The 26,782-nt window shown below is 42.1% G+C and overlaps 1 long non-coding RNA gene across 4 annotated transcripts in view; it reads left to right on the top strand.

Annotated features, from left to right (window-relative positions):
* LOC102165712 overlaps window positions 1-26,782 on the top strand; it is a 640,592-nt gene that overhangs the window by 110,605 nt on the left and 503,205 nt on the right. For 3 of the 4 annotated variants that reach the window (XR_002342754.1, XR_002342755.1, XR_001307769.2), the window contains exon 2: window positions 14,446-14,526. This is a non-coding gene — a long non-coding RNA (uncharacterized LOC102165712). Of the gene's footprint in view, window positions 1-14,445; window positions 14,532-26,782 lie in introns of all 4 variants that reach the window. The other variant, XR_002342756.1, reaches the window with a different exon arrangement.

Below are 26,782 nucleotides of genomic sequence, written 5' to 3' on the forward strand. Positions count from 1 at the left end.
TGGTGAGAACCAAAGAGGTCCAAGATGGTGGATGATTTGACGTCCAGTGGAACTTGAGCTTCACTCTGCTCTCACTGTAACACGTTAGCTGAGTAACACGCCCACAGCCACCATGACAGTTCCAAGGTCCACCATGACAGTGGCCCAATCCCTGGAACCCCCTGGCCTTTCCCAGAAATAGTTGGAATAATCTTCCCCCATATCGGCCTATGAAATTGCCCAGCTCATAAAAACTCATCACCCCACATTTCCGGGCCCCTCATCTCTTACCGTCTAAAATGGCCCCCACTCTGACTGTGGAGTGTGTTTCTCCCAGGGCTGCCCTCTCATCTTTTGAGATGGCCCACACTTTGTCTCTCTCTCAGTAAATCTACTTCTTTCCTATCACTTTGCTGCTCACTGAATTCCTTGTGCACTGAGACATAAATAACTTGAACTTCAGTTAGTCCTGGGCTCAGTCAGCCCTGAGGTCCTCGTGGATACTAGTTGTATTCATAACCTGCTGAGCCACAATGGGAACTCCTCAGGTGTGTGATTTTTTTTTGTTTTCTTTTCTTTTTAGGGCCTCACCTGTGACATATGGAGGTTCTCAGGCTAGGGGTCAAACTGGAGCTACAGCTGCTGGCCTACATCTCAGCCACAGCAATGCGGGATCCGAGCCCCATCTGTGACCTACACTACAGCTCAAGGCAATGCTGGATCCCTGACCCACTGAGCGAGGCCGGAGATCGAACCCACATCCTCATGGATACCAGTCAGATTCATTTCTGCTGGGCTATGATGGGAACTTCCCAGGTGTGTGATTTTAATTAAAAAAAATTGTGGGTTCTAGTCCCAGTCTGGGTTTTCGCCGGTTTGAGTCCCAGCACATGGGTTCTAGTCCCAAACTGAGGTGTCCAGTTTCGGCAGTGTGCCAGTTTTTCTTTCCTTCTTTTAAAGATGGCTGTGGGAGTTCCTGTTGTAGCTCAGCAGGTTAGTGACCCAGTATTGTCTCTGTGAGGATGCAGGTTCGATCCCTGGCCTTGTTCAGTGGGTTAAGGATTGGGCTTTGCTGCAAAATGTGGTGTAGTTTGCATATGCGGCTCGGATCCTGCATTGCTATGGCTGTGGCTGTGGCTGTGGCGTAGGCTGCAGATGCAGCTCTGATTCAACCCCTAGCCTGGGAACTTTCCCTTGCTGCAAGTGCAGCTGTAAAAAGAAAAAAAATCCAGGGGGCAGGATTACCGGACTCTGAAGTGTTTTCTGCTCATCCACACCTTCCTTTCCTGCATTCTGCATCCATGGCTTCTCTCTGGTGCCTGTGTGGCTAAGGCAGCTGGGTAAATAGACTCGGACTCTGATCAGACAGCTGGTCATTCTCAAGTTCTTAGACAAAGGAGGAGGAAGCTTTGCTTGAACTCCTTTCCTTCTTCGTCCATCTTTTAGTAGAGTTGGGGTTTGGAGCACTTAGCCAACTTTGATACAATTGGTATTTGTTTCTCATTTTGCTGTTGGTTTTCATGGATATGTTTCTTTTGTTTGAGTGATAGACAGAGAATGGGAAGGTTTTTATTTTTTTCTTTTTATAGCCCCACCTGTGGCATATGGAAGTTCCCAGGGTAGGGGTCCAATTGGAGCTGCAGCTGCCCAGATATACCATAGCCACGGCAATGCCAGATCCAAGCTGTATCTATGACCTATAATGAAGCTTATGGCCATGCTGGATCCTTAACTCACTGAGCAAGGCCAGGGATGGAACCTGCATCTTCACAGAGACAATGTTGGGTCCTTAACCTGCTGAGCCGCAATGGGAACTCTGAGAATGGGAAGGATTTAAAGTTACACCTATCAGTCCTCATGTTCAAAAAGAGTAAGTTACATGCCTAGGTCATATAAACCAATAAGTGGTCCAGCTAGGGTCTGGAATAGACCTGTCCTCCATGCTGCCTCACTGCTCCTGAACCAGTACAGATTTGAGCAGGGAAGGGATCCTGACACCACCTGTGGCTGCTACTTCTTCAGGGGGTGAGGGCCACACTGAGACATCTACTCACTCACTTGGTTCAGAGCCTTTTTGGTCTCAAGACCTCTTTATACTCTTAAAATGATTGAAGATTCCAAAAAGCTTTTGTCTGTGTGTATTAAATCTTCCGACATTAACTCTGTAAGAAATTGACACCGTGCACATTTTATAACCAGGAGCACATATTCCATTAGCCCTCAGAGTGATGGGGTCACTGCATGTGGTATAGCCTCTGGAAATCTCCACTGTGCATTCATGAAAATCCAGAGAGTGCAAAAAAGTCTTAATATTATTATGAAAATACTTCGGACCTGTGGCCCCTTGAAAGCACCGTGGGGATCTTCAAGGACCCCTACCACACTTTGAGAGCCACTGGAGTAACTGGTTGCAGAAGAAGTGGGGAGGGGTGGAGAGTCAAGGCTCTCAGGGAGTACCAGAGGCTGTAGGTAAGACTCTTCCAACACAAGCTCTCACTCACCTGTGGGCATGCACTATACCCAGTCTGAATGCTCTTGGCATTCCTCTCATTAGCTGATCTTGGTGGCCTGATTTCAACCCCTACCAACCTCTGAGCCTGCTATAGCATTTCACATTGGGGTTAGAGTGTGTTTAGACATGCGTGTGGGCATCTACTATGCAAACCGCCAATGGCATTTGCTTTTTGGCATTCTGGGGACATGTGAACAGGCAAGAATATGGCTATGGCAAGCTGTTCAGGTGATGCCACTCACATACAATCTTTTTTTTTTTTTTTTTTACTTTTAACTTGAGGAGGTGGTGACATTTTTCTGATTTGCTCAAGGATGCTCTCTATGTTCAGTATAGCTCTGATGTGTGATTGAGCACACTCTTTTGGGAGTCTAGGCTGGCCTCAGCAGGTCTGAAATGGTTTAGGACTAGAAGAGGTAAGCCTTGAGCAGATCAGTTCAAAGGGATCCAGCTCAGAAAAATTAAATTAGTTAGGGTGATTTACATTTGCAAAGTGACCTATATGGCTGAACCATTCCTGCAGGTTAATCAAATTGCTGAACTAATATGGAATTTAAAGCTGGGAATTCCCTGGCAATGCCACGTTCATGTTCTCAACCTTAAATTAACTTCACCTTTAGCTTTTCCACTTAACTGCATTCTAATTTATTACCAAAAATCTTTGCCATGATTGACCTATTTCCTATTTGCCCTAATGGACTTCTGGTGCTTTAGATCCACTTCTGAGTTTTTAAGACATTTTGATTGTTTCAGTTTCCCACTCAGAGGGAAATGTGGCCACAGCAGTGGTACCACTTCTCTCCAGTGACCTTCATGGGCTCAGCGATTGATCTGAAGATGAATGAAAATTGAGAGCAGCCCTGTATTCCTCAAAGGTCAGAGGCTTGTTTGCATCACAAGCTTGGATTTGTAAAGTACCTCACTGTCCTTCCTGTGAGCAGTCCCTGTGCCTCACAGCTAGGTTTGAGGCACCCCATGACAATAAGCAAAAGTAGAAAAGTTGTGAAATCCAGGTGGTAAGCCCTTTAAATCAATTATATGGTATTTAAAAATTGCTATGCTCTCTCCAGGCTTGTAAAAATGGCAGCCTATTAAGGAGAAAAGTTTACTTTTAGTATAGAAAGGAAAAAAATGTACTTTGTATTTGCAAACAATATAATTTTTTGGTATTGTTTAATGTCTTTCTGCTGCCATCTGCCAAGCAGATGTGCTAGAGAAGGGTCTTAGGATGATGGTCCCCAATGAACCGCTGTAGACTTTATGAAGGTAGGGACCAAATTTTTTTTTCCTGTACTTCTTTCTGTTCATGTACCATATTATGAAAAATACCAATAAGTATGTATTAAGTGAAAATAAAAGAATTCAAACTAGCGTCCTTTCCCTATCATTGCATTAATGGAGTGGTATTATAATATAGGTTACTTCTATATATATGAAAATATATAGGAGTGCACGGGAAAACTTGGACTTGCGGCAAAAGACCCCATACTTTCCGTGTGGCCTGGACTGGTGAGTGACTTGAGAGCCTGTGTGATTATCTCAACTTTCAAGTTCCTCAGGGCAGAGCAGACTCACCTGGGCCTCTCCAGATACAGAAGCTTTCCCCATGCTTGAAAGGCAGGCTTGGGTTTATAAATTCTGTAGTCATATGACTTATCTCCAGTGTTATGGACTGAACTGTGTCCCTCTCCCCACTCCCAGATTCCCCTGTTGAAGCCCTAGCTCCCAAATGTGATTGTATTTGGAGATGGGATCTTTAAAGAGATAATTAAAGTTAAATGAGGTGGGAAGGGTGGGGCCCTAACTGGATAGGACTGGGATCCTTGTAAGAAGAAGAGACTCTAAGAAGGATACATGATGCACAGGATGGGGTTTAGGGATGCACGCTCACGGAGAAACCCAATCTGCCGACATTCTCCCTCCGACCCCCCCCTCCCCCCCGGCCCTTGCCCCGCCGCCAGCATATGGAAGTTCCCAGGCTAGGGGTCAAATCGGAGCTGCAGCTGCCGGGCTACACCACAGCCACAGCAACGTGGGATCTGAGCCACATCTGCATCTGCTGTACCTTATGTCAACGCTGGATCCTTAACCCACTGAGCAAGGCCAGGGATCGAATTTGCATCCTCAGAGAGACAAAGTCAGGTCCTTAACCCACTGAGTCATAACAGGAACTCTTAATCTGTGGACATCTTGATCTTGGCTTTCTAGCCTTCAGAACTGTGAGAAATCAATTTTTGTTTTCTAAGCTACCCAGTCTGTGGTATTTTGTTAGGGAAGCCTGAGCTGACTAAGACACCCAGCAAGGAAAACAGTTGTTTGACAGTCTTGGAGCGAGTGTGCCATGCTTTATACACAGGGAAAGCATCAATCCATTTGTTTGCAGACCTTTTTGCCTCTGTCATTATGATTTTACTGCATTTAGAGCAAAGAAGGAGAAATGGGCTGTGCTGGTCACTCAGTAGGGCTCTCATTCTAACCCACAGTCCCTTTTGCAGCCTTACCCTGGTTTTTTGCTAGTCCTTTTGTTGCAGAAGGCAAGTTGTCTAGCTCTGTTACCAAGAGCAGAGTGCTGTTGGGTAGCATAAAGGGCATCAGGAAGGGGCAGGAATTCAGGGGATAGAGGCAGAAAGGTGAAAGGGAGGAAGCAACAGTGAGGTCGAGGCAGAAGTTCTCTTGTCCATCAGGGAATTGGAGCAGGCAGGAGGGGCTTCATATGGACTGTGGAGCAGGGCTACCCAGGTGTGAATTCCAGCTCTACTGTTTTTCAGATAGCGATCTTGGGCAAGTTGCTTAACCTCGCTTTGCCTCAGTTACCTCATCTGTCAATAGATATTAACAGGGTTGTTGTAAGTTTTAAATAGTTAATATCATGTAAAGTGCTTAAACAAGTGCCCAATGAATGGTTAGTGCTCTATAAGCCTGAGTGGCAATGGCAATGATGATGATGGTGATGATGACGATGGATGGTGTCTTTTCACATGTACTTGGACCACCTGGTGTTGCCATGCCCCTTTCCCCAGGTTTCTCTTGGTTCCATCTCAGGCAGCTTGGGCAACTCGGATCTACCCCTCTAGTCCTGACCCACAGAAGGGAAGCTTCCTGTTCCGCATCATCAGGAATGTGTGGAATCTCCATCATTAAGACCCCAAACTGCTCCCACTCAGTATCTTTTTCAGACTTAGAACCCTACTCTGTGACTTGGATAACCCATTCTGTGCTGAGAGTCAACTTCGCTTCTCAAATTGGATCTCTTGGTGTTGGTGCCAGCTGGGATTTCTGCTGCTCTGCAGATTAAGGGTTTGGACTCAAGCCTCATCCTCAAGTCATTCCTTCTTTTCTGGTTGGTTTTTCAATCTCTATCCCACTTGGGTTTTTTTTGCTTCCTCCTTTCAATAAGGAGCTCTCAGGGGCCCCCATGCTCCTTAGCTGGGCTCTACCACTTATGACACACTGAGTTCAGTCACGTGATTCTCCTTCCTTTGCTTGGTGGGTCACTTCTTGTCATCTCTGCCAGTCCATTTCCTGTACATCAGCCAAGCCCTCTCTCAAATGGCACTTTCCCATAAAACCTCTCCATGTTCTATTTTTCCCCAAGTGGATGTCTCATGCCTTGATACAAATTTAAATTCTTCAAATAGGTGATGGATGTTTCTACAAAGCACAGATGATTCTGTATTAAATGCAGCAGAAATAAACATGCATACGTATAGGATGTTATAAAGGACATTTAGATGGAGGCTCTAAGATACAGAAGATATTAGATATTAGAAGTTATTGGGCAACAACTAACTGGTTGGATTGATTCATTCACACTGAAAATATATGAAAGGATTGGGTTGTTGGAGACGAAGGGCGATCATGCAGAGGATTTCCTTGGAGAGAGTCTGTTTCATTCCCCTCCCTTCCCCCTGAAGGCACTAAACAATTCCTAGGCAGTGTTTTGAATGGCCACATCCACTTTTTTTTCTTGCAATGCTTGGTTGTAATTGGTCACAGTTTAAGCAACTTGGCTCTTGGAGAAGTGAAATGAATTATTTACCAACTATGGTTTGTTTCCAATAAGTATTTTTTCACATTGAAATATTTTATAGATAATTTATGACTCTAAGCCATCTACCAGATGAGTCAACACTATGCACTGGAATATGATTACACTGTGATTAGCAGCTTGATTGCAGAATGATCCAACCTTAGTATTTGGCAGGCCATCAAATATCTGCTAATAAAGTGTCTAGTACATTTTTGTGGTTATTAAATGTCTTCTGTGACAAGCACAGGAATCTTCCCAGTAAGCCCCCTTTTCCACATCAAATTCTGTGTGCCCTCTGCTACCAGGCACACTATGGACATGGAGACTTATCTATTCCTTCAAACAGAGGAAGGAAGAGAGTTTTTTCAGCTACTAGTGTTTCCTGGGTGTTTCAGGTTGAATTGTTTCCTCAACTCATGCACAGGTGGACATACTAAGCCCCAGTGCCTCAGAATGTGGCCTTACTGGGAAATAAGAGTCATTGCTGGTATAATTCATTTAGATGAAGTTGTACTAGAGCAGGGTGGGCCCCTAATCTGATATGACTGCTGTCCTTGTAACAGAAAGGAAATTTGGGCACAGAGAATGCACTCAGGAACAGTGTCCTGTGAAGATGAAGGTGAAGACTGGGGTGGTGCTTCACAAGCCAAGCAATGCCAAAGATTGCCAAAGATTGCCAGCGAACCACCAGAAGCTAGCAGAAGGGCCTGCAAGAGATCCAAAAGGAACCAGTCTTGCCGACACATTGATTTTAGCCTCAAGACATAGAGACAATTCTTGCTATTTAAGCTGCCCAGTTTGTGGGATTTTGCTACTGCAGTCCTGGGAAATGAACACATTGTGTTTGTGAAAGGAGCAGAATCAACAAGGAAAGGATATTTTCTGGGTCTGTGGACTCCTTTCACTTCGTTTCCTTCTTTATGTGCTATGGTAATTCTCATTCTTCTACTGCCCCATCCCAGGCCCTCGTCTTTCCATTCTCTTTAGAGAAATTATATAAAGCCTCTGCTATCCAGAACGGGTGGTTATTGGATTGATTAATTTGGCTTAGGAGTGCAAAGATTTACAGAATGGTCATGGAAATGTTTAGAATATCCAACTCTAGCAAATTTAAGAATTTTCGGTTTGCATGCATACATTTTCTGTCATCCTAGAAGTAAAAGCAGATATCTGAAAAATGGTAGACACTTTGGCACACTCTTATTAAGGAGGTGAAAGTCAGCAACACTACACTTAAAGAAAGTAAAGTTGGAATGGGGGTCGTTATGTACATAGATGAATGTGTTTTATAGTCTATGAATAAGGAGGGAGTGACATAATCAGTTATTTCAAATTTTATTTTGAAATAGTTATATAGGGTTACAGGAAGATGCAAAGCAATGTCCAGAGAGTTCCTGTGTGCCCTTTATCCCACCTCTTTTAATGTGGACATCTGGTATAACTCTACTATAAAATAAAAACCAGGGAACTGACATTGGGACAATCTGCTTATTCAGATTTCACCAGTTAATACATATATTCATTCATCTCATTTGTGTGTGTATGTGTGTGTGATGCTATGCAATTTGATTACCTGTGTAACATAGTATAACTACCATTGCATTCAAGATTCTTTCTTTCTTCCTTCCTTCCTTCCTTCCTTCCTTCCTTCCTTCCTCCCTCCCCACTTCCTTTCTTTCTTTTTCTTTTTTTGTCTTTTCTAGGGCTGCACCCACAGCATATGGAGGTTCCCAGGCTAGGGGTTTAATTGGAGCTGTAGCCACCAGCCTACGCCAGAGCCACAGCAATGCAGGATCTGAGCCACGTTTGCGACCTACACCACAGCTCATGGAAACACAAGATCCTTAACCCATGGAGCGAGGCCAGGGATCAAACCCGCAACCTCATGGTTCCTAGTCGATTTGTTAATCACCGAGCCACGACGGGAACTTCCTTCCTTCCTCTTTCTTTCTTTCTCTCTCTCTCTTTCTTTCTTTCTTTCTTTCTTTCTTTCTTTCTTGTCTTTCTGGGGCCGCACCTGTGCCATATGGAGGTTCCCATGCTAGGAGTAGAATTGGAGCTGTAGCCGCCAGCCTATGTTACAGCCACAGCAACGCCAGATCTGAGCTGTGTCTGTGACCTACACCATAGCTCATGGCAATGCCAGATCCTCAATGCACTGAGTGAGGCCGGGTATCAAACCTGTGTCCTCATGGATACTAGCCAAATTCATTTCTTCTGAACCATGACGGGAACTCTTTTCTCTTTAAAATCAAGATTCTTAACTGTACCATTACTGCAAGCTTATGATAGCCTTTTATAGCCTCACCCATCTTCTCTCTCACCCATTTCTAACCCGTGGTAACCACTAATTTGTTCTTCATCTCTATAGTTATGTCATTTCATGAATTTCACATAAATTGAATCATGTAAAATACATCCCTTTGACATAAACATTTTCCACTCAACATAATTCTGTTGAGATTCATCCGAGATGCTGCTTGCATCAATAGTTAATTCCTTTTTATTGCCAAGTAGTATTCCGTGGGGTGTCTGTACACACTTTGCTCAAGCATCACTTATCAAAGGCATTTGCGTAGTTTTGGGTATTGCAAGTAAAGCTGCTATATTTGTGTTGAAATTTCTGTGTGAAGAAATTTAAGGTTTTCATTTCTCTGCAATATATGCCCAAGAGTACCACTGCTGGGTCTTTTGGTGTAAGCCCATTTTAGTTTAAAAAGGACATGTCCGAGTTTCCATTGTGGCTCAGCTGGTTAAGAATCCTACATAGTCTCCATGAGGATGCAGAGTCTATCACTGGCCTCCATCAGTGGGTTAAGGATCTCGAGTTGCTGCAAGCTGTGGTGTAGATCACAGATGTGGCTCAGAGCCAGTGTTGCTGTGACTGTGGTATAGGCCTCAGCTGCAGCTCCAATTTGACCCCTAGCCTGGGAACTTCCATGTGGCACAAGCCCTGCCATATAAAGAAAAAAAAGAAAAAGAAATGTCAAGCTATTTTCCAGCATGACTAAACCATTTTACATTCTCATTGGTGATTTGTTTCTCCATATTGTCCCCTGAATTTGGCATTATCATTATTTTTTATTTTAGCCATTCCGATAGGTGTAGTTATATCCTGTTGTGGTCTTAGTTTGCATTTTCCAATGATTTATGATGCTTATTTACTCCCTGCATATACTCTTTTGTGCAATATCTGTGCATGTCTTTTGATCATTTTTGAGTTGAATTATTTGTTTTTCTAATGTTAAGTTTTGAGAGTTTTATATGTTCTAGACATGAGTCCTTTCTTGGATATGATTATGAATTCTTCTGTCTATAGTTTATCTTTTTGTCCTCTTGACAGGATCTTTTTTCAGTGCAAAAGTTTTAAATTTTGAGGAAGTCCAATTTGTCAACTTTTCCTCTTATGTATTGTGATTGTGGTATCAAGGAAGTGATGAGTTTTGTATTTTTAAATATAAAGGATGTAAGCAACAGCACTAAGCATGGAGAAGTGTTGCAAAGCTGTTTCAACAGTCCAAGTGAAAAGGCAGCATCAGTATAGCTGGAGAGAAAGGAATAAATAGTTCTGTTAGGAAGTCAATGTTAACAGGACTAAGATCAATCATACATAAAGGGTGGGGGTATCAGGAGACATTTGGGGTTTGGGTTTACATAACTGAGTGGATAGTTCTTTTTTGTTTGTTTGTTTGTTTTTTAGGGCCACACCCATGGCATATGGAGGGTCCCAGGCTAGGGGCTGATTCAGAGCTGCACTGCTGGGCTACACCACACCCACAGCAATGTGGGATCCAAGCCGTGTCTGTGACTTACACCACAGTTCATAGCCATGCGGGATCCTTAACACACTGAGTGGGGCCAGGGATTGAATCCACATCCTTATGGATACTAGTCAGGTTCATTACCACTGAGCCATAATAGGAACTCCTGAATGGACAGTTTTGCCATTAAATGGGATGATTATATGAAGGAAGAGCAGATTTGGGAGATGAGTCCAGATGTCCAAGATTGGGATTAAACGCCATGAGTTTAACATGCCTGTGAAACATCCAGGATGAAATATTTAGTGGGTTGTTAGAGAGATGGGTCTAGACCTTAGGTGAGTACTGGAAACTAAAGACACAGACTTGGGAGTTAGGAATAAGTGAGGCCATCTGGGGAGAGACTGGCTGTATGGTTTCAATTGTGTGTATTAAATCAGGGCTTCAGGGAACCATACAAAAAGTCTGAAAACTGGCTAGGAAACTCTAGGTTTTCTTCTGTTATTCAGGAAGTTCTGGAAATCTGGAAAGCAAAAATCTTTCAGGGTCCTCCTTTGGAAGATGGATTCAGAAAATGATTCTAAATTTATTTGAGTTGTTGAACCTTAAACATTTGAGGGATGGGTCACTAGGTAAGTCCCTGAATTTTACCCCTAATACTCTCTAACCCATCTTTCTCTTCCAAACTTATCTAAACGGAATGGGGTTTAGCCTCCAGCTAATTTGGAATGACAGACACATTTCAGTCCATTGCATCTACACAATGCCGCATGAGGTAAATCCAAGAAAAATGAAAAAGACAACTTGAAAAATGAAAAAGACAGCTTAAAAAATGTAATAGCTGATGAAAATAAGTATTTGAAGATCAGCTTTTGATCAGCATGCACCATCTAAGCCTTTAATTTTTAAAATGCTCAAGCACAGTAATTTATTTTCATGCTGTGAGTGAATGAAAGGGGAAGATTGAAATTCTTTTAAAAAGAAAGACTGCTGCCTGTGGTCTTATAAAATAATAGTACTATGTTCTGAAGCTGGAAGCTCACCCTGCCCTTAGCTATACAAGCTGTGCTTAAAGGAAAAGAAAATATGCAGGGAAAAATATATCTCACTCTGTTTAAAAGGGATTTGGGGAGGTTCTGTCATTAGGGTTGTGGCCAAAGAGCATCAAGATTCTGAAAGTTAGACAGCTGGGTTCACAGGTGCAGCAGGCTCTCCCAGGTATCATCGCAAATCCCCCCCCCCACACACACTGGACCCCTCACACAATGTTCCTCTGTACTCTTGGCTCCCCTCCACCAACACCAGAGATCACATGAGTTCCTACTTGCCTTTTTTTGTATCAGGCTGAGAAGAGTTTTGGGTTAGAAAATAAAAATTCATCTTGGGTCTGACATCTTAAAATGCAAAAAGGAGGTGATAAAGTGTGAGTAATCAATCTTCAGGATAGGCTGTGTGGATCTCCAGGTGGACTGTTAGTGGATGTGAAGATGTGTATGATGTCCACCAGGTGGCAGTGTGAGCACGTGGCAGGGACAGTAGAGGCAGCCCATTTCTGAGGGCCAGACTTGGGAGCTGGTTGTGCACATCTCTGAAGGTAGGTTTCTAGCCCCCTACCTTCTGCCTTTTAAGTCCTTGGCAAACTCTATAAAAGCCTTTCCATTTGATAATATGTAGAAGCATTACTTGTCTCTCTTCTATCCAGTAGCTTATTTTGAAAGGCTGAGCTTTTTGAATAAATAAGCAACCTACACAATTGGAAGGGAAATAAAACGCTTGATAGCCATTTGACGGCAAGTTTGTCTGCCTTAAGCACTCCATTGACAGAATGATCAAATAAGGACAAGGTCATAGTTTTAATATTTGCAGAGGCCAGTTAGCTTTGTTCTAGTGTGTGGCCAAGGGCTTCACCTTACATGTGTTTAACTACGTGGAAATGCTTGTTTGGAATATAGGAGTCAATGCTGAAGTTCTGCTTAAGTCAAAGAAATTCACTAGGGTTAAAAAAGTTCAGCCTCAGAGTCAGGCAGGCTTGGGTCCAAATTCCTGCTCTGTCACTCAGGAGCTGTGTCAGTTATTCTCTCACGGGTAAGTTATTCTCTCTGGATCATTCTTCCTGTCACTATAGTGCTGTGTGAAGGTGATAGTGTAGATGAAGATCCTGGCACACCATAAATGCTCAAGCAAGGGTTAGCTGGAAATAACAATGAGTGAAAATCCATTGACTGTTTCTATGACAACCTACCTGGATTCCTTGAACACCAAGGCGAGCATGGTTTTATCCTGGTTCCCTGTGAAGATACAGTCATCTCTTAGCTCCAGTGGGCCATCTATTTAGAACCTTGTTCTTTCTCCCCTTGCTGGTCTCAGGCTGCTGAGAGGGGCCTGAGGTGTAAGACTGTCTGGGCTAGACAGAGGAGGTTAAGTGTACACTGTTGTCACATGACTGCATCCCCTGGCTGAATAGGAATGACCTTTAGATGACCAGTTCTCTCTGTCCACAGAACTAGTAACGGAGTGTGAGATGTACAGGTCGAGTGACTTCTCCAAGGGAAGGGCACCCAGATTCCTTGCCCTCAGATCACTCACACACTTTGTTATTTGGATGGCACCCCTGACCTCTGTCTCGTTCCATGCTACTCCTGTGAAGATCTGCACCATGGTCCCCCATTTCCATCTCTGTGCGTGGTCCACCATCCATCCAGTTTTGCAAGCCAGGTATCTCAGATCCACGCTGGATGTCCCTCTCTGCTTCTCTTCTCTCTGTCTCTTGCCCTGTCACCAAGTCTTGTCAGTTTTATCTTCGAAACATCTCTTAAACCCGTTCCATGCCTTATCATCTGGATTACCATCCCTTTTGTCCATGTCAGCCTATTTTCTTTCAGATCTTTATAAGAAACTTCCAGCTGGTGTACCTGCATTCACTTTGTCCCTTCACTAGTCTCTACTCTGAAGTTAGAGTGATGTTCTTTTTTTTTTTTTTTTTCATTTTTAAAAGTTTTATTGAAGTAGAATTGATTTACAATGTTGTGATCATTTGTGCTGTCCAACAGAGAGATTCAGTTATGCACATACACACATCCATTCCTTTTAGAGTGATGTTCTGCCTGCTCAATAAACCCAGCGGCTCCTGTTGCCTGTAGGATAAAGATGAAACTCCTGACGTTCTAAGTCCTGCCTCATCTGACTTCACTTCTCAACTGCAGCCCTAGTAGCCTGTTATTATTTCCTGGGATTTGCTGCTATCCTGTCCACCTGTGGACACTTGCTTACACTCTTCCCCCTTTCATTTCACCTAGTTAACTCCCTCTTTTCACCCAGTTAACACGACTGATCTTTGAACATCTCAGCTCAGATGTTACTTCTTAGGAATCCTTCTTTACTGCCCCAATTAGGCAATGTAATAATAATGAAACAGCAAATCCTTATATGGTGGTTATCAAGCCCCAGCCCTCTCTATATTGACTGGCTCATTCGATCTTCATCATAACCCTATGCAGTAGGTGCTACTGTTACCCATCTCTTACATAAGCAAACAGAAACATAAGGAGGTAGGTACATGGATTTGCCCAAGGTCAAATCACTTACCAGTAGCACGTGGTGGTGCTGAAAGTCAGACCGGGGCCAGCCGGCTGCAGAGCCTGCCCAGGACGCTGCCTCCTCCATGGTTACAGATGCTCATGGTATCATCTCTGTAAACACGTGCATGTTTACCTTTGATTATGTGGATATTTATACCCCCAAAGAGACTGTAGACTCCAGGGGTGTGAAAACATGTTCATTTTTGCTGTCTTTATTGCCGCAGCAGTTTGCGGCACTTAGTAGGCATCGGATAAATACTTGGATGAGCAAATACAAGTGAACAGGGGCTGTGAACATTGACTGCTGGGTGCGTCCACTTCCATGTTGTGCATGCTTTGCATTCCTAATCCTCAGGACAACCTGCTGGGCAACTTCATCTTGGTTTTTCAACCTAAAGAAGCCACGGGACCTGCCTGAGGTCAGATGTGAGTGGGGTGGGGGGAAAGCAGAGGGGGCATGAATCCACAGAGTCTGACATCAGAGCTCAGCTCTTTGTAACCCACCGTGTTGCCTCTTTTTGCCCTTTATACCCTCTTTTCCTTACACTTCTCCTAATATTTTTCATCCTTTTTTTCTTCTTCTAGGTCCCTGGACAAGGTTTTCCACTCCTCAGGTTATCGGAGGCTTCAGTGCCAGTAGAAAACCAGGCTGAAGCCCTCTCAAGGGTAAGGTAGGCTGTGGCTATTTAGTGCCAGTATCACTTAACTTAAATACTTGGTTTGACCACTGAATGATTGCAGGCATTTTCGGTATATTCAGTAAAGTTGAACTTTTTTTTTTTGTTTTGCATTTTTTTCGTAATGTTTTCTGAAGGCTGGGCTTTCACATTTTTATCTGCAGGTTTAGGAGCACTGTGTCTTCATGAATTAATCTTTATGGCAGACGTGGGAGTGGAGGCAGGAGGTTTTGCTCTGCTGGGAACACATAGAAGAATAGCCTTGGTGTCAAGAAGCTCCCATTCTTGTGGGGAGACAGACAAAATGCGACAGAGCGGTGTGTCATGCAGATGGGCGCAGGGGGAGGGTGGCCAGTAGCGGGAAACCTTCATAGGGACATCTGCTCCGCAGACGTTTCTGAGGGGCTCTCGACTTCCTGCACAGGGCTAAGATTCAGTCCTCTCGGAATTTACAATCTAAGGGGGAAAAAGTCAAAAAGTCATTAAGTAATTACGGGTGATAATTCATATTATGAAGGAAATGAATGGGGTCTGATGACAGAGGATCCCTGCGCCATGATTCCGTGTGGGGAGGTAGAAAAGCGCTTCCAGAGGGCGTGGCCCTGGCGCAGAGCTGGAAAGTCTGAGCAAGCAGTGAGGCCCACGGAGGATGGGGGTCTGATATTCTGGAAACAGAGGCTGGGGCACGTGTGAGGGAGGTGAGGGCTCAGGGTTGGAGGACCTGCAGACTGGCCAGTGTGGCTGAAGGCAGCGAGCAGGTGGGAGAAGGTGAGGGGTCAGGTCAGGGCCTCGCAGGCCATGGTCTGGAGGTGAATTTCACTCTAGTACAACAAGAGGAGAGCCACTGAAGGTTTTAAGAAGGCAAGAGCCATGAAGGGAGTAGTGTGTGAAAAACCAGCCTGGCTGCATCTTGGAGATTGGATTAGAGAGGGGCAAATAGGAAAGCAGAGAGAGCAGTTGGGAGTGGGGGTGGTTGGATTCTGTTAGTAGTTGTGTAGGACATGATGATGGCTGGAGTATGGCTTCTCAAGGGCATTTGAACAAGCATTTGAAGAACTGTGGGAACAGAATGTCTAAAATCAGGAGGCAGGAGGGCTGGGCAAGGAAGGAACCAGCTCTGCAAGGACAAAGGGAGCGTGGTGGGAGGGGTGCTGGGCAGAGAGCTAGAGAGGAAGGCAGGGGACACTGTGCTGCCCCCCACTCTGCCAAAAAGATAGAATTTCTTCTGGGTGGGGTGGGGTGGGGTGGGGTGGAGCTACTCAGCCTTTAAAGCAGATCCTGAGCAGGTCAGCTTTGCTTTGCAGAAGGAGCTCTCCTGGAATGCTTAAAGGAGGCTCAGGGGGAGGAGCGACTGGAGTTTGGTGGTTACTGAAACAGCCCAAGGACATGAGAGATGGTGTTTCCCTAATATTTGTCAGCAGTGATAACTGCTGTCTGTCAAATGCCTATGACACGCTAACCGCTATACCAAGTACTTGACATCTACCACTTTGAATCTTTGTCACTGGATCCCCACCACCCCTCTGCTATAAGGGGAACTGGAGCTGGAAAGAGCACAGGGGAGGGTCCTTTGAGCAATCACTCCCTCCTTGCTGCTTTGGAGCCTCTCAGCCCTGCAGGGTAGCCTCTCAGCCCTGCAGGGTAGCGTTTTGCTGCTATCAGGAACTCACTGTTCTTTGATGGAGCAGCTTTTCTAAAGGCAATAGAGCTGAACACATAGCAGAGTGAGATTTGAACCCTCCTAGTCCCTTTGATTTCAAAGACCCTGTTGCTTCCATTAAGTCAAAGAATTCCTCAGAGCTCCAGCAAAACCTGTGGTGATGCAATGTGGTTATTTATATTTTTCTTTCCCTACTAGAATGTGAGCTTGTTAAGGACGAGGACTGTGCATTACTCATTGCTACACCCCCAGAGCCAAGCACAGTGACTGGCACAGTGTAGATGTATGTTTGTGGACCAAAAGAGCCTACCTGCATGTGGTAAATACACACAGTGCAATATTACTCAGCCATAAGAAAACAATGAAAAATTGCCATTTGCAGCAACATGGATGGATCTAGAGAATCTTGTATTTAGTGAAGTCAGAGAAAGATAAACACTATACCACTTCCACGTGAAATCTATAAAATAACACCAATTAATCTGTATACAAAACAAAAACGGACTCACAGACATAGAAAACAAACTTATAGTTACCAAAGGGGACATGGGGAGAGAGGTAGATTAGAAGTAGGGGATTAACAGATACACACTACTGTAAAAAAAAAAAAAATAACAAGGACCTACTGTACAACATAGGGAACGATATTCAATATCTTATGATAACCTATAATCAGAAATAATCTAAAAAATATATACAACTTGGCTATACACTTGAAATGAACACAATATTGTAAATCAATTAGACTTCATTTAGAAAAAAAAGAGCCTGTAGAATGAGACAGCAGTTATCCTATTAAGAAACTGAGGTCCTCTTTCACTCTATTGCCCACTTCAGTGCCCTGTCTTTTCCTATGAGAAACAGCACAAAGGAAAATCTGCTGGCTCATGTTTTCATCTTGGTAACAAACCCTGATGGCTGCAGGGACTACAACCAGAGGGGCAAAAACCCCATGCTCTGTGCTGAGCTTCCTCCAAACCTGCTCACACTTAAACACCAACTTCCCCGAGCCTGTTTGCCCTTAGTTCGAGGTCCTCTACTCTGAAAGCATATGCAGGGAAAATAACATGATAGGTTTATTGCAAGGCCATGGATTACAAGCACCTAATGGGGTCTGAGAATTATGCACACGCATTACTGCAGAGACACAGGGCTGCTTGAAGAAGAGATGGTGGTCATATAGCCAATTAAAATGCACACTGCATAACACCAACATTTTCCCACAGTGCTAGCTAACAGTAGGTTTTAATTATGCAGTAATAATAAAAAAAAAAACCAGAGAAACAGCAGTAAATTACAAACTTTTTTCTGTGAGTGATCTTAGTCCAATAGCTAAAATCTACAAATTACATAAAGCAAATATTTCAAATTAAATCACAGAATGTTTGCAGAGCCCTGGTTGTGCATGAGCATTTTTTAAGTTGCCACCTTGCTTTTTATGGTTAGAGAGCATGATCATTGAGTGGAGGCTGGAGTGGGGACCCCAGACTGGGGCCAGAATGAAATTGGCATAGGTGGGAGGAGTTAGGGGTGAGAGACCACAAGCCCTGGGACAGTGAAAAGGAATTGGAGTGGCAGGGCTGGTGGAGGGTCTTCCTTGACTTCTTATAGCTTCTGGAATCTGGCCAGCGTAGGAGCTTGGCACTGCTGGCCAGGTGTGGAGAAGAGGGCATCATTTGTGCCTGAGGCAGGGGCCCACAGTTTGCTAACTCGCTCAGAGAGTAACCTGTTGGGGGCTCCAGGCTGCAAGGAGGGCATGGCTGTCTTAACCATCCTACTTTCCTGTGCTCTTCACAGTTCCACACCCCTATTTGAAGAGCTATGGTGGTAAACCCAGGTTTTATGGAGCTTGAAGCTTATCGAATTTGGGAGCTTTCATAAAGAAAATAATACAAAAATATCTTCTTTTGGCAAATTTTATAAATTCACCATTATCTATGATCCTTGGAGTCTACACCCTTGCAAGATGTAGAGTGACTTGCAGGTGTTTACAAACCTCTTGCAGTCAACAAAGAGGTAAAGCAGCATCTCTGGTCTGTTACTCACTTAGCTATACACACTGGGTCAGGATTTATGTAAATCAGTAGCCATTTGAGTGTTTCCTTTGTGCCAGGTATTGTTAGTAAGGCTGATACTTTGTTGCCTGCTGTGTGCTCTAGCACAGCATGGCATAATAGCTCTGGTTTTATCCCTTCTCCAAATAATGTTCACTTTAACCAGCCACTTTGAATGACATAGAGTGTGGTGGAAGGAACACTTTCTTAATTGATAGAACACTGTAAACCAGCTATAATGGAAAAAAAATCATTATACAAATAAAATAAAAAAAAACAGCCTATGCATTTGCTTTTTGCAAACTTTGCTTTAACTGGGGAATGCTTGTATCTTTTCCTAATAAAATCTCCAGTATCCTGTGACAGTGCCTGGGGTGACACTAGAAGTTTCTTTCTTTCTTTTCTTTCTTTCTTTCTTTCTTTCTTTCTTTCTTTCTTTCTTTCTTTCTTTCTTTCTTGTCCCTTTCTTCCTTTCTTTTCCCTTTCTTCCTTCCTTCCTTCCTTCCTTTCCTTCCTTCCTTCCTTCCTTCCTTCCTTCCTTCCTTCCTTCCTTCTTTCTTTCTTTCTTTCTTTCTTTCTTTCTTTCTCTCTCTCTCTCTCTCTCTCTCTCTCTCTTTCTTTCTTTCTTTCTTTCTTTCTTTCTTTCTTTCTTTCTTTCTTTCTTTCTTTCTTTCTTTCTTCCTTTCTTTCTCTTTTTAATATCCTGGCACACGAGGCTCTCTCTACAACCATTATCAGTGGCTAGAAACACCCAGGATTATATAGACCCTACTTCCTAACCAGAACAGTTCATAAGAGTCATGTGAAGCCCTTGCTAAAAATGCTGATTTCTGGAGCCTTCCTGACTTCCTACCCAAGACTTCCTGAAAGATAAGCTTCGGATATGGGGCCTGTGAAACTGTACTTTTAATAAGTACTTTAGATATTTCTTAAAAACAAGCAAGTCTGGGTATCACTGAACCAAAGAACCCGTGAAAGGCATTCTAAGGTGATAAGAGGGTGTGAGTTTTCACTGGGTGAACTTACTGAATAGGTAGGAAAAGAGGAAGCACCATAGTGTTCCTGATGATGAGGAGTAGGAAGGAAAAAAACAAAAAATAATGTAATTGTGCATTTATTGCCTGCCAGGAACTATACTAAGCATGTAATGAATATTTCATTTAGTGGTCCCCACAGATCTTTCAAGCGGGATGAACCATTTTTACCTCTCTTTTACAGTGGGGGTACAGGTTCAGAGATGTTAAATAATTTGCCCAAGTCATGTAGCTGGTAAAGGATAAACTCTAGATATGGACTCCAGAGCCCATATTCTTTCTGCTATATTACACAGACTAAAATATTGTCTAATCCTGGCGAAGCTGTAATGCTCAACATTGGGGTTAAAAAAAGAGCCCAGAATACTCTCCCAACTGCAGTGGAGCCACCTAAAGGCACTGCTGGTTCAACATCTAGGGTCCTGGAGCTGCTGTGGTGGTAGAAGGCAGTTATGTGGAGGCTTGTGAGCATGTGGCTGCATTGATGCCCTTGGCATCACTTAAGGGGGGTGGGGGCAGTGGTCCTGCGTGAGAGAGGCATCCAGGGGGCAGTGACAGAGATGGTGGTGTGTGCTGGTCCACCAGGCGGGGAGGGTGGTTAACAGTGTGATGTCTAAGAGTATGGACTGAAAGTCAGCCCAGGGCTGACCCAGCGACTGGACCTCTTATTCATTGTGTGACTGCGTTCATTTTCTATTGATGCTGTAAGAGATTTCTATAAACTTGGCACTTATCATCTCACAGTTCTATGGTTCAGAAGTTTAGGTAAAGGACCTCCCATTGTGGTTCAGCATGTTAAGGACCCTGTGTAGTCTCTGTGAGGATGTGGGTTTGATCCCTGGCTTTGCTCAGTGGGTTAGGGATCTGGCATTGCCACGAATTGTGGTGAAGGTTGCAGATGTGGCTTAGAGCTGGTGTTACTGTCACTGTGGTGCAGGCCTCAGCTGCAGTGCTGAGTCGACCCCTAGCCTGGAAACTTCCATATGCTGCAGGTGTGGCCATTAAAAAAAAAAAAAAAAAGGTTAAAGAAGTTTAGGGAAAGTGTGGCCTAGAAGCATCCTCTACTCAGGGCCTCACAAGACTGAAATCAATAAACTGGCTAGTTTGGACTCCTATTCAGAAGTTCTGGGGTGAGATTACACTTCTAAACTCATTAAGGTTGTTGGCTGAATTCAGTTGCTTGATATGGTAGAGCTGAGATTCTTATTTACTTAACATGGGCTCCCTTTATCTTCAAATAAAAAATGGCATAGCAAGTACTACTCATTCTTTGAATCTTTGACTTCTTCATTGCTACCAGCCAGAGAAAGAATTCTTTTTTTGTTTGTTTGTTTTGCTTTTTAGGGCTGAACTTAACGGCATATGGATGTTCCCAGGTTAGGGGTTGTATTGGAGCTACAGCTGCTGGCCTACGCCACAGCCACTCTAGATTTGGGCTGCATCTTTGACCTGCATCACAGTTTACGGCAATGCCAGATCCTTAACCCACTGAGTGAGACCAGGGATCGAGCCCGCAACCTCATGGATACTAGTCACATTCGTTTCTGCTGTGCGATGACAGGAACTCCAGAATTCTGCCTTCAAGATCTCATGATTAGCTTAGGCTCATTGAATACTCCAGGATAATTTCCCTAGTTTGGTCAACTGATTAGGCACCTTAATTACATATGCTGTATGTAATGACACAACTAACATAGTCGATATTCAGGGATGAAAGGTCATGGGGCTAAAATCCTGCCTCCACAGTGACCTTGGGTAAGACCTCTTAGATTTAGTGGCCTGAAAAATGCCAGTTTCATAGATAGGTAATATTTATAGAAACCAAGATTTTTTTATTTCACTCCAACAGAAGGACATATATTAATCTAAAATTCTGCATTTCATTCAAAGGCAGCATATATTTTCCAAATGATGCCTTGAAAGCTAAGAATGAGCTCAAATAATTTCTTTTGGAAAATCTGCTAAAATAATACCACGGCAGCATGCCTCATTTATCCTTCTCATCTCCCACCCACCCTCCCACCTCCTCACTCACATTGCTTTGAAAGTTTTCTAAAATCCTTTTTATTAAATTATGGTGTGTAAAGCTAATGGACCATTAGGCCAGTGATAATGCCAGACTATACTTTAGTGGGGCTTTTTTCCCCCCAGAAAAAGCTTACCTCCAAGCAATGCCATTTAAAAAGAGTATTTGAACCAGTGTCTAATTTGAAGAAAATGACTACTTTGAGAAATAACATGGATACCTTATAATTTTTCAGTCAAAAACTGTCAAACAGAAGTTCTCACATACTGCATTTTTTTTTCATAGTAATTCACTCAAAAGTATTTCTCTTCCACTGTGCCCTTTGCAAAGCTCATTGAGATTCACACTCTTCTGTAAGTTGTTGGAAATGGATGTGGTCTTTTATTCTGTGTACTCTCCAAAGAACATTTTGGCATTGAACAATGAAATAAAGATGGAAAAAATGAGAAACTAAATGTAGTTCCAGTTTCTAAGACTTAAATGCACCATATTTTAAGGTTGGCAATCTTCAGGTACATGCTATTTCTTGGTGGTACAAAGAGAACAAACAAGAACCTTAATTTTTCTGAGTACAAAACAATTGGAGAAAAAAAATCTATTTTTAATTAGCTTGGATAGATGTGAATGATGAGAGCAATGCAGGCTCTGTATTTTATTTGCATTGTTATTCCAGTTGCACAGGAATAAGCAACCTTAAATTCAGTATAATGAATGAGCCCTTTAATCAACTTTTATATGGACAATTGACTGATTTGAAAATTTTGCTAAATAAGCAAGATGATCCAGAGCATAATCCCCAGGACACACGAGCCTGGCAGTTTTGTGCAGCCCATTATGGGGCGAGTAGATAGAGGTAACAGACCTATGCTCTGGTGTCACTTCTGCACAGGAATGCCTCTTACACTGAGTATTTTATTTTTTATGAGAATTGAAGTTATTCGTATTCCTGTGTGTTCCTCTTAGAAAAATTAGAAAATACAAATAAGCAAAAAAAAAAAAAGGAAAAATAATTCCACATCACAGCCTCTTTTCCTCATGATATGTATCTATCTATCCATCCATCTACCTATCTAAAATATAGATCAATCTGTATACTTCCAGATTTTTAAAAAAAATATATAGTTAAAAAATAAACATATGTAGATAAGCTATATACGGTGTCACATTTATACTGTCTGTCTTCCAGTACTAGCTGGTGTCTCTTGTGGCAATGTTTACTGTGATTGCTGATTATAATAACAATTCCAGAAACTCTTGATGTTTCAGGTTTTCGGTTGTGAGCGTTTGAGTCCTGTGCTTCAGTGATCCTTGTGCTTATCCAGCATTTCAGCATTTTCCCAAAGGCTGAAAGTGAAGAGAGTGGGTCAGAGGCTAAAAGGGAGCTAAACTCTAATTACTGGTTCACAATAGTATTTTTGGATTTCCCCATTCAGAGCTCTAGGGATCTGTCTTCTGCTCCAACTTGATTCTGTAGGGCTTTCAAAAGTCACTTCACTTAATTCCCCAAATCCTCAGAGGCTGATAAGCATCATTGATGGAAAAACAAACTGATATTTAAGTCACTTAATCAAAAGATTAGCCAGAGCTAGAGTTGACACCCTTTCATTCCAAGTTTGTAGCATCTCCTGTTAATTTCACTCCACCTCTCTGCCTCAGGAAAGGGAACATTGTACAAATATTTGCATGTTCTATGCAGCCAAGGCAACCTACTCTGCAGTAAATAAAACTTCAATGATCACATCCTAGCTGTCCTCCCAGAAAACATTTACCTTCCTTGAATAGTGCCCAAACATATTTTGAAGGCAGATCTTTTCTTTTCCTTCTTCTTTTTTCATCTGCCCCCGCAGCATATGGAAGTTCCCAAGCCAGGGACCTAGGGATCAAATCTGAGCCGCAGCCAAGACCTACGCCACAGCTGTAGCAACGTTGGATCCTTAACGTCACAGTGGGAACTCCTTGAAAACAGATCTTAAAAATTCCATACAACTTGAACAGAAAAAATATCCTCAGAAAACCTCTTTAAATATTTTTAAAAGAGAATGAATATATGAATCATAAAAAAGTTGTCTCTCACAAAAGATACAACAGTACTTAAACTGTTGAAGAGGAGGAGTGTTGCCTTTTGAAGAGGTTGCACTGAGAGTATTTGTTTTGGTTGCTATGATGCTGCTGTTTCCATAATAATTTTTATATTCGTTATAGCTTCAGAATCAGTTTATGAGGTACACTAGGCAAATACTCCCATTATCTCACGGTCTCTCTACCTGGTATTTGAGCAAACCTAAATATATCACCCACCTTGAACACCTATTTCAACTGGCTCCAAACAATGTTTACATCTTAAAAAATGAAATGGAATAAGAACAGTGCTTCCATGAAATGATTTGCTACCCCAGAGGCTGTTCAAACCATGTGTACCAGGCCATGAAGCCAGTTCTGAAAGGGAAGTTCCTAACACATTCTGAGCAAAGGCAACATTGCCCATGAGAACAGTAAAGATACATTCCAAGCTGCCTACTTAGAAAGAGATAAAAACAAATATAATAATTTGGATGATGAGTTCTGGCATGTTGCTCAAACGAGGAGTTTTGATTACTGTGTATGTTGATCCAGCATATAGGCTTTCTGTATTATTTACAATAGCTGTCATCCTTTTCATCTGCCAAATCAACAGGTGAGTTTCTTTGCCACTAGAAAATGTATATGAGGAGCTACCCTTCTAGAAAGACCATAAGGGTTGACTAATTCAACAACAGGGTTGTATTGGAGCGATATAATTTCTGCTGTGTTTGGTTATGAGAATCTGCCTTTTCTTTGTAAACATGAAAAGTTTGTGAATCAGGTACATGTAGAGAGCCAAAAATCAATGTCTTTAATCCTTCCACTCATTGTTAACAGATCTGCAGTCCCCTAAAAGAAGAGAGAGACATAGATGTATAGAAATAGAGGGGAGAGGCAACAGAGCAGAGTGGGGGAACAGAGAGCTCTCTGAATCTGCCTGCACATCTATTCCTTTTTCTACTTTGACTAAGACAAAGCATGGACCAAAGGCTGCTGTTAAAAGCCTTTGAGTAGGCACTTATTCTTACACCAGTAGAAGATGCACCAGTAGAAAGATATGTGAGTGTGGAAGGAGCCATCCTTGTGGGATTTAGAAGTTACTTACAATATAAGGAGGCTCAAGAGTCCCTGTGAAGCCTGAACTTTCTGCATTAATTAGTGAAGGCAGGAGGTAAAGAATGTATAAAGACATACAAAACAAAGACATAAAATTTTTTCTAGAGAAGAGAGGTGATTCACAATTCCATCACTGCTTCACGGGTTAAGGATTTGGCATGGTCACTGCTGTGGCTTGGGTTGCTGCTGTGACACAGGTTTGCTTCCTGGCCTGGGAACTTTCACATGCTGTAGGCACAGCCAGAGAGAGAGAGAGAGAGAGAGAGAGAGAGAGAGAGAGAGAGAGAGAGAGATCAATCATTCAAATATACAAACATAATATTTGTTCTTACTACAATACATAGTGATTATTTATTTGGAGGCAATGACCCACATTATTTATATTTTTTGACAAAAAAGACCTTATTAAAAATAGCTAGAGGGCTAATGATGAACAAATACTTAAGTAACTGATGAAACCACAGAATATTTTACTGAAATGCAGTCTTTCACTAACATCCTGAAGAATTATAGACAAATATTTGTAGAGTGGCTTGTTTATTTCATACTCATCTTTTTCTTATGTATCTTAGATCACAACCCAACTTACTTTTGTCTTTGGATAGAATACAACTTTCAAAATGAGGCATTATGGGTATGTATGCATAAATAATATATAGCATATGCAATAATGTAATATTTCTCACTTATTGGGTACTAACAGGGCTTTTCTTTCTCCCAAGGGTGACTATGTTGAGTTGAATACTTAAATATACTGCTTTGTGTGAAATGTTACCTTATATTGGTCAGAGGGCATCATACTTCAGAAGAATGTTAAAAACAACAGAACTTCCTTTTGCATATGAGCTTAAATCCTCATTTTATTTCTGATTGTGTTTGTAATGCAACAACAAAAACAATCATTTAATTGGCCTCTCTGTAAAGCACATTATCTGTGTTCTAGGTCTTGAAGTGCTCTTAATTAGACAGGTACCCTCTCGAAAGGGATATGGAAATATCCAGTTGTTGTGCATAAGACCTAACAATGGCATTACTGAAGGATCCAAGGAAAATGTATTTTTGGATAAAAAATAACAGTCACTCCCTTAGTCTCCTAAAGTAATGAAAAAACTTAGGGATTGAAGAGTACATAGAAGTTCAGATTCAAATAATTCAAAAACATCTGAGTGACTTGGCTTTGCTTTTCTCCAAGCATGTCTTTAAGGCAGTTGAGTAAGTGCTGGGAATAACTGAGTGGGACATTTCAAATGAAGACTAGGTTTGAGAACTAGGAGTCAGGACAGCAGAAATAGAAAAGGATCTTAACTCCTACATATAACAAGGCATGCAAATGGAACTTCTAACAACAAAGTGGATCAAACTGATGTAGTCAGTACCCTTCATGCTACAAACACAGATAGATACATGCTGGATAAAAGCAATAACAACAACAACATAATAATAATGAAAGCTGAGCTTAAAAAGTGGGATAACTAAGTGTGAAAATAGAGAAGTAACCCAAAGCCAGAGCAACAGAGCAAGCTGTATAGACTTAGGCTGCAGAGAGTTTGAGCGGAGCTCTTGCATAAAGCATGGAAGATTAGATAGCTACCCCAACCATGGAAAAGAGATGAGAAAACTAAGGAGATAGCAAGGAAGTTTTCTGGATGCCTGAGGCTACACATGAAGTTAAAAAAAAAAGCAATTATAAGAAATAAAATCCCTTATGTTAATTTATTTTACTATTGTAGCATTGGAACCACAGTTGAGAAATTATTAAAATTTTTGAAGTCCTCAGTGAAGTAAATGTTAAACTACTATACATGGATAATTCCATAAAACAGAGCCATTAAGACATCTTAGTACCCTAACTGAAATGAGCTCATAATTAAAATTATAAATTATGTGAGAAAATTACACATCATGACAGAAAGTAGCTGGTGCAAGAAATAGGAGAATTCATACTCAAAGTACAGAAAATAGAACAATCTGAAAGATTTTATATAATAAGTTTACTTAAAGGGCTTTTGAGCTTAATGAAGGCATATAAACCATAATACATATGAACTGATGATACAGAAAAGAATCTGTAGATTTGAAAAAAATCAAGTAGAACTTCTAAAAATAAAAAATGTTATGAAAATTGTAAATAATACATGGCTTAAACAACATATTAAGTACAGGAAGGAGATAAATAACCAACTGGAAGAGGTAACATACAGTAACCTAGTGTGCTGACCCCAAAGATAAAAGGATAGAGAGTATTGGCTGAGAAATATGGAGGACAGAATGAGGAGGCCCAACAGAAAGATAAG

The sequence above is a fragment of the Sus scrofa genome, chromosome 3 (assembly GCF_000003025.6).
Source record: "Sus scrofa isolate TJ Tabasco breed Duroc chromosome 3, Sscrofa11.1, whole genome shotgun sequence".
Taxonomy (NCBI): domain Eukaryota; kingdom Metazoa; phylum Chordata; class Mammalia; order Artiodactyla; family Suidae; genus Sus; species Sus scrofa.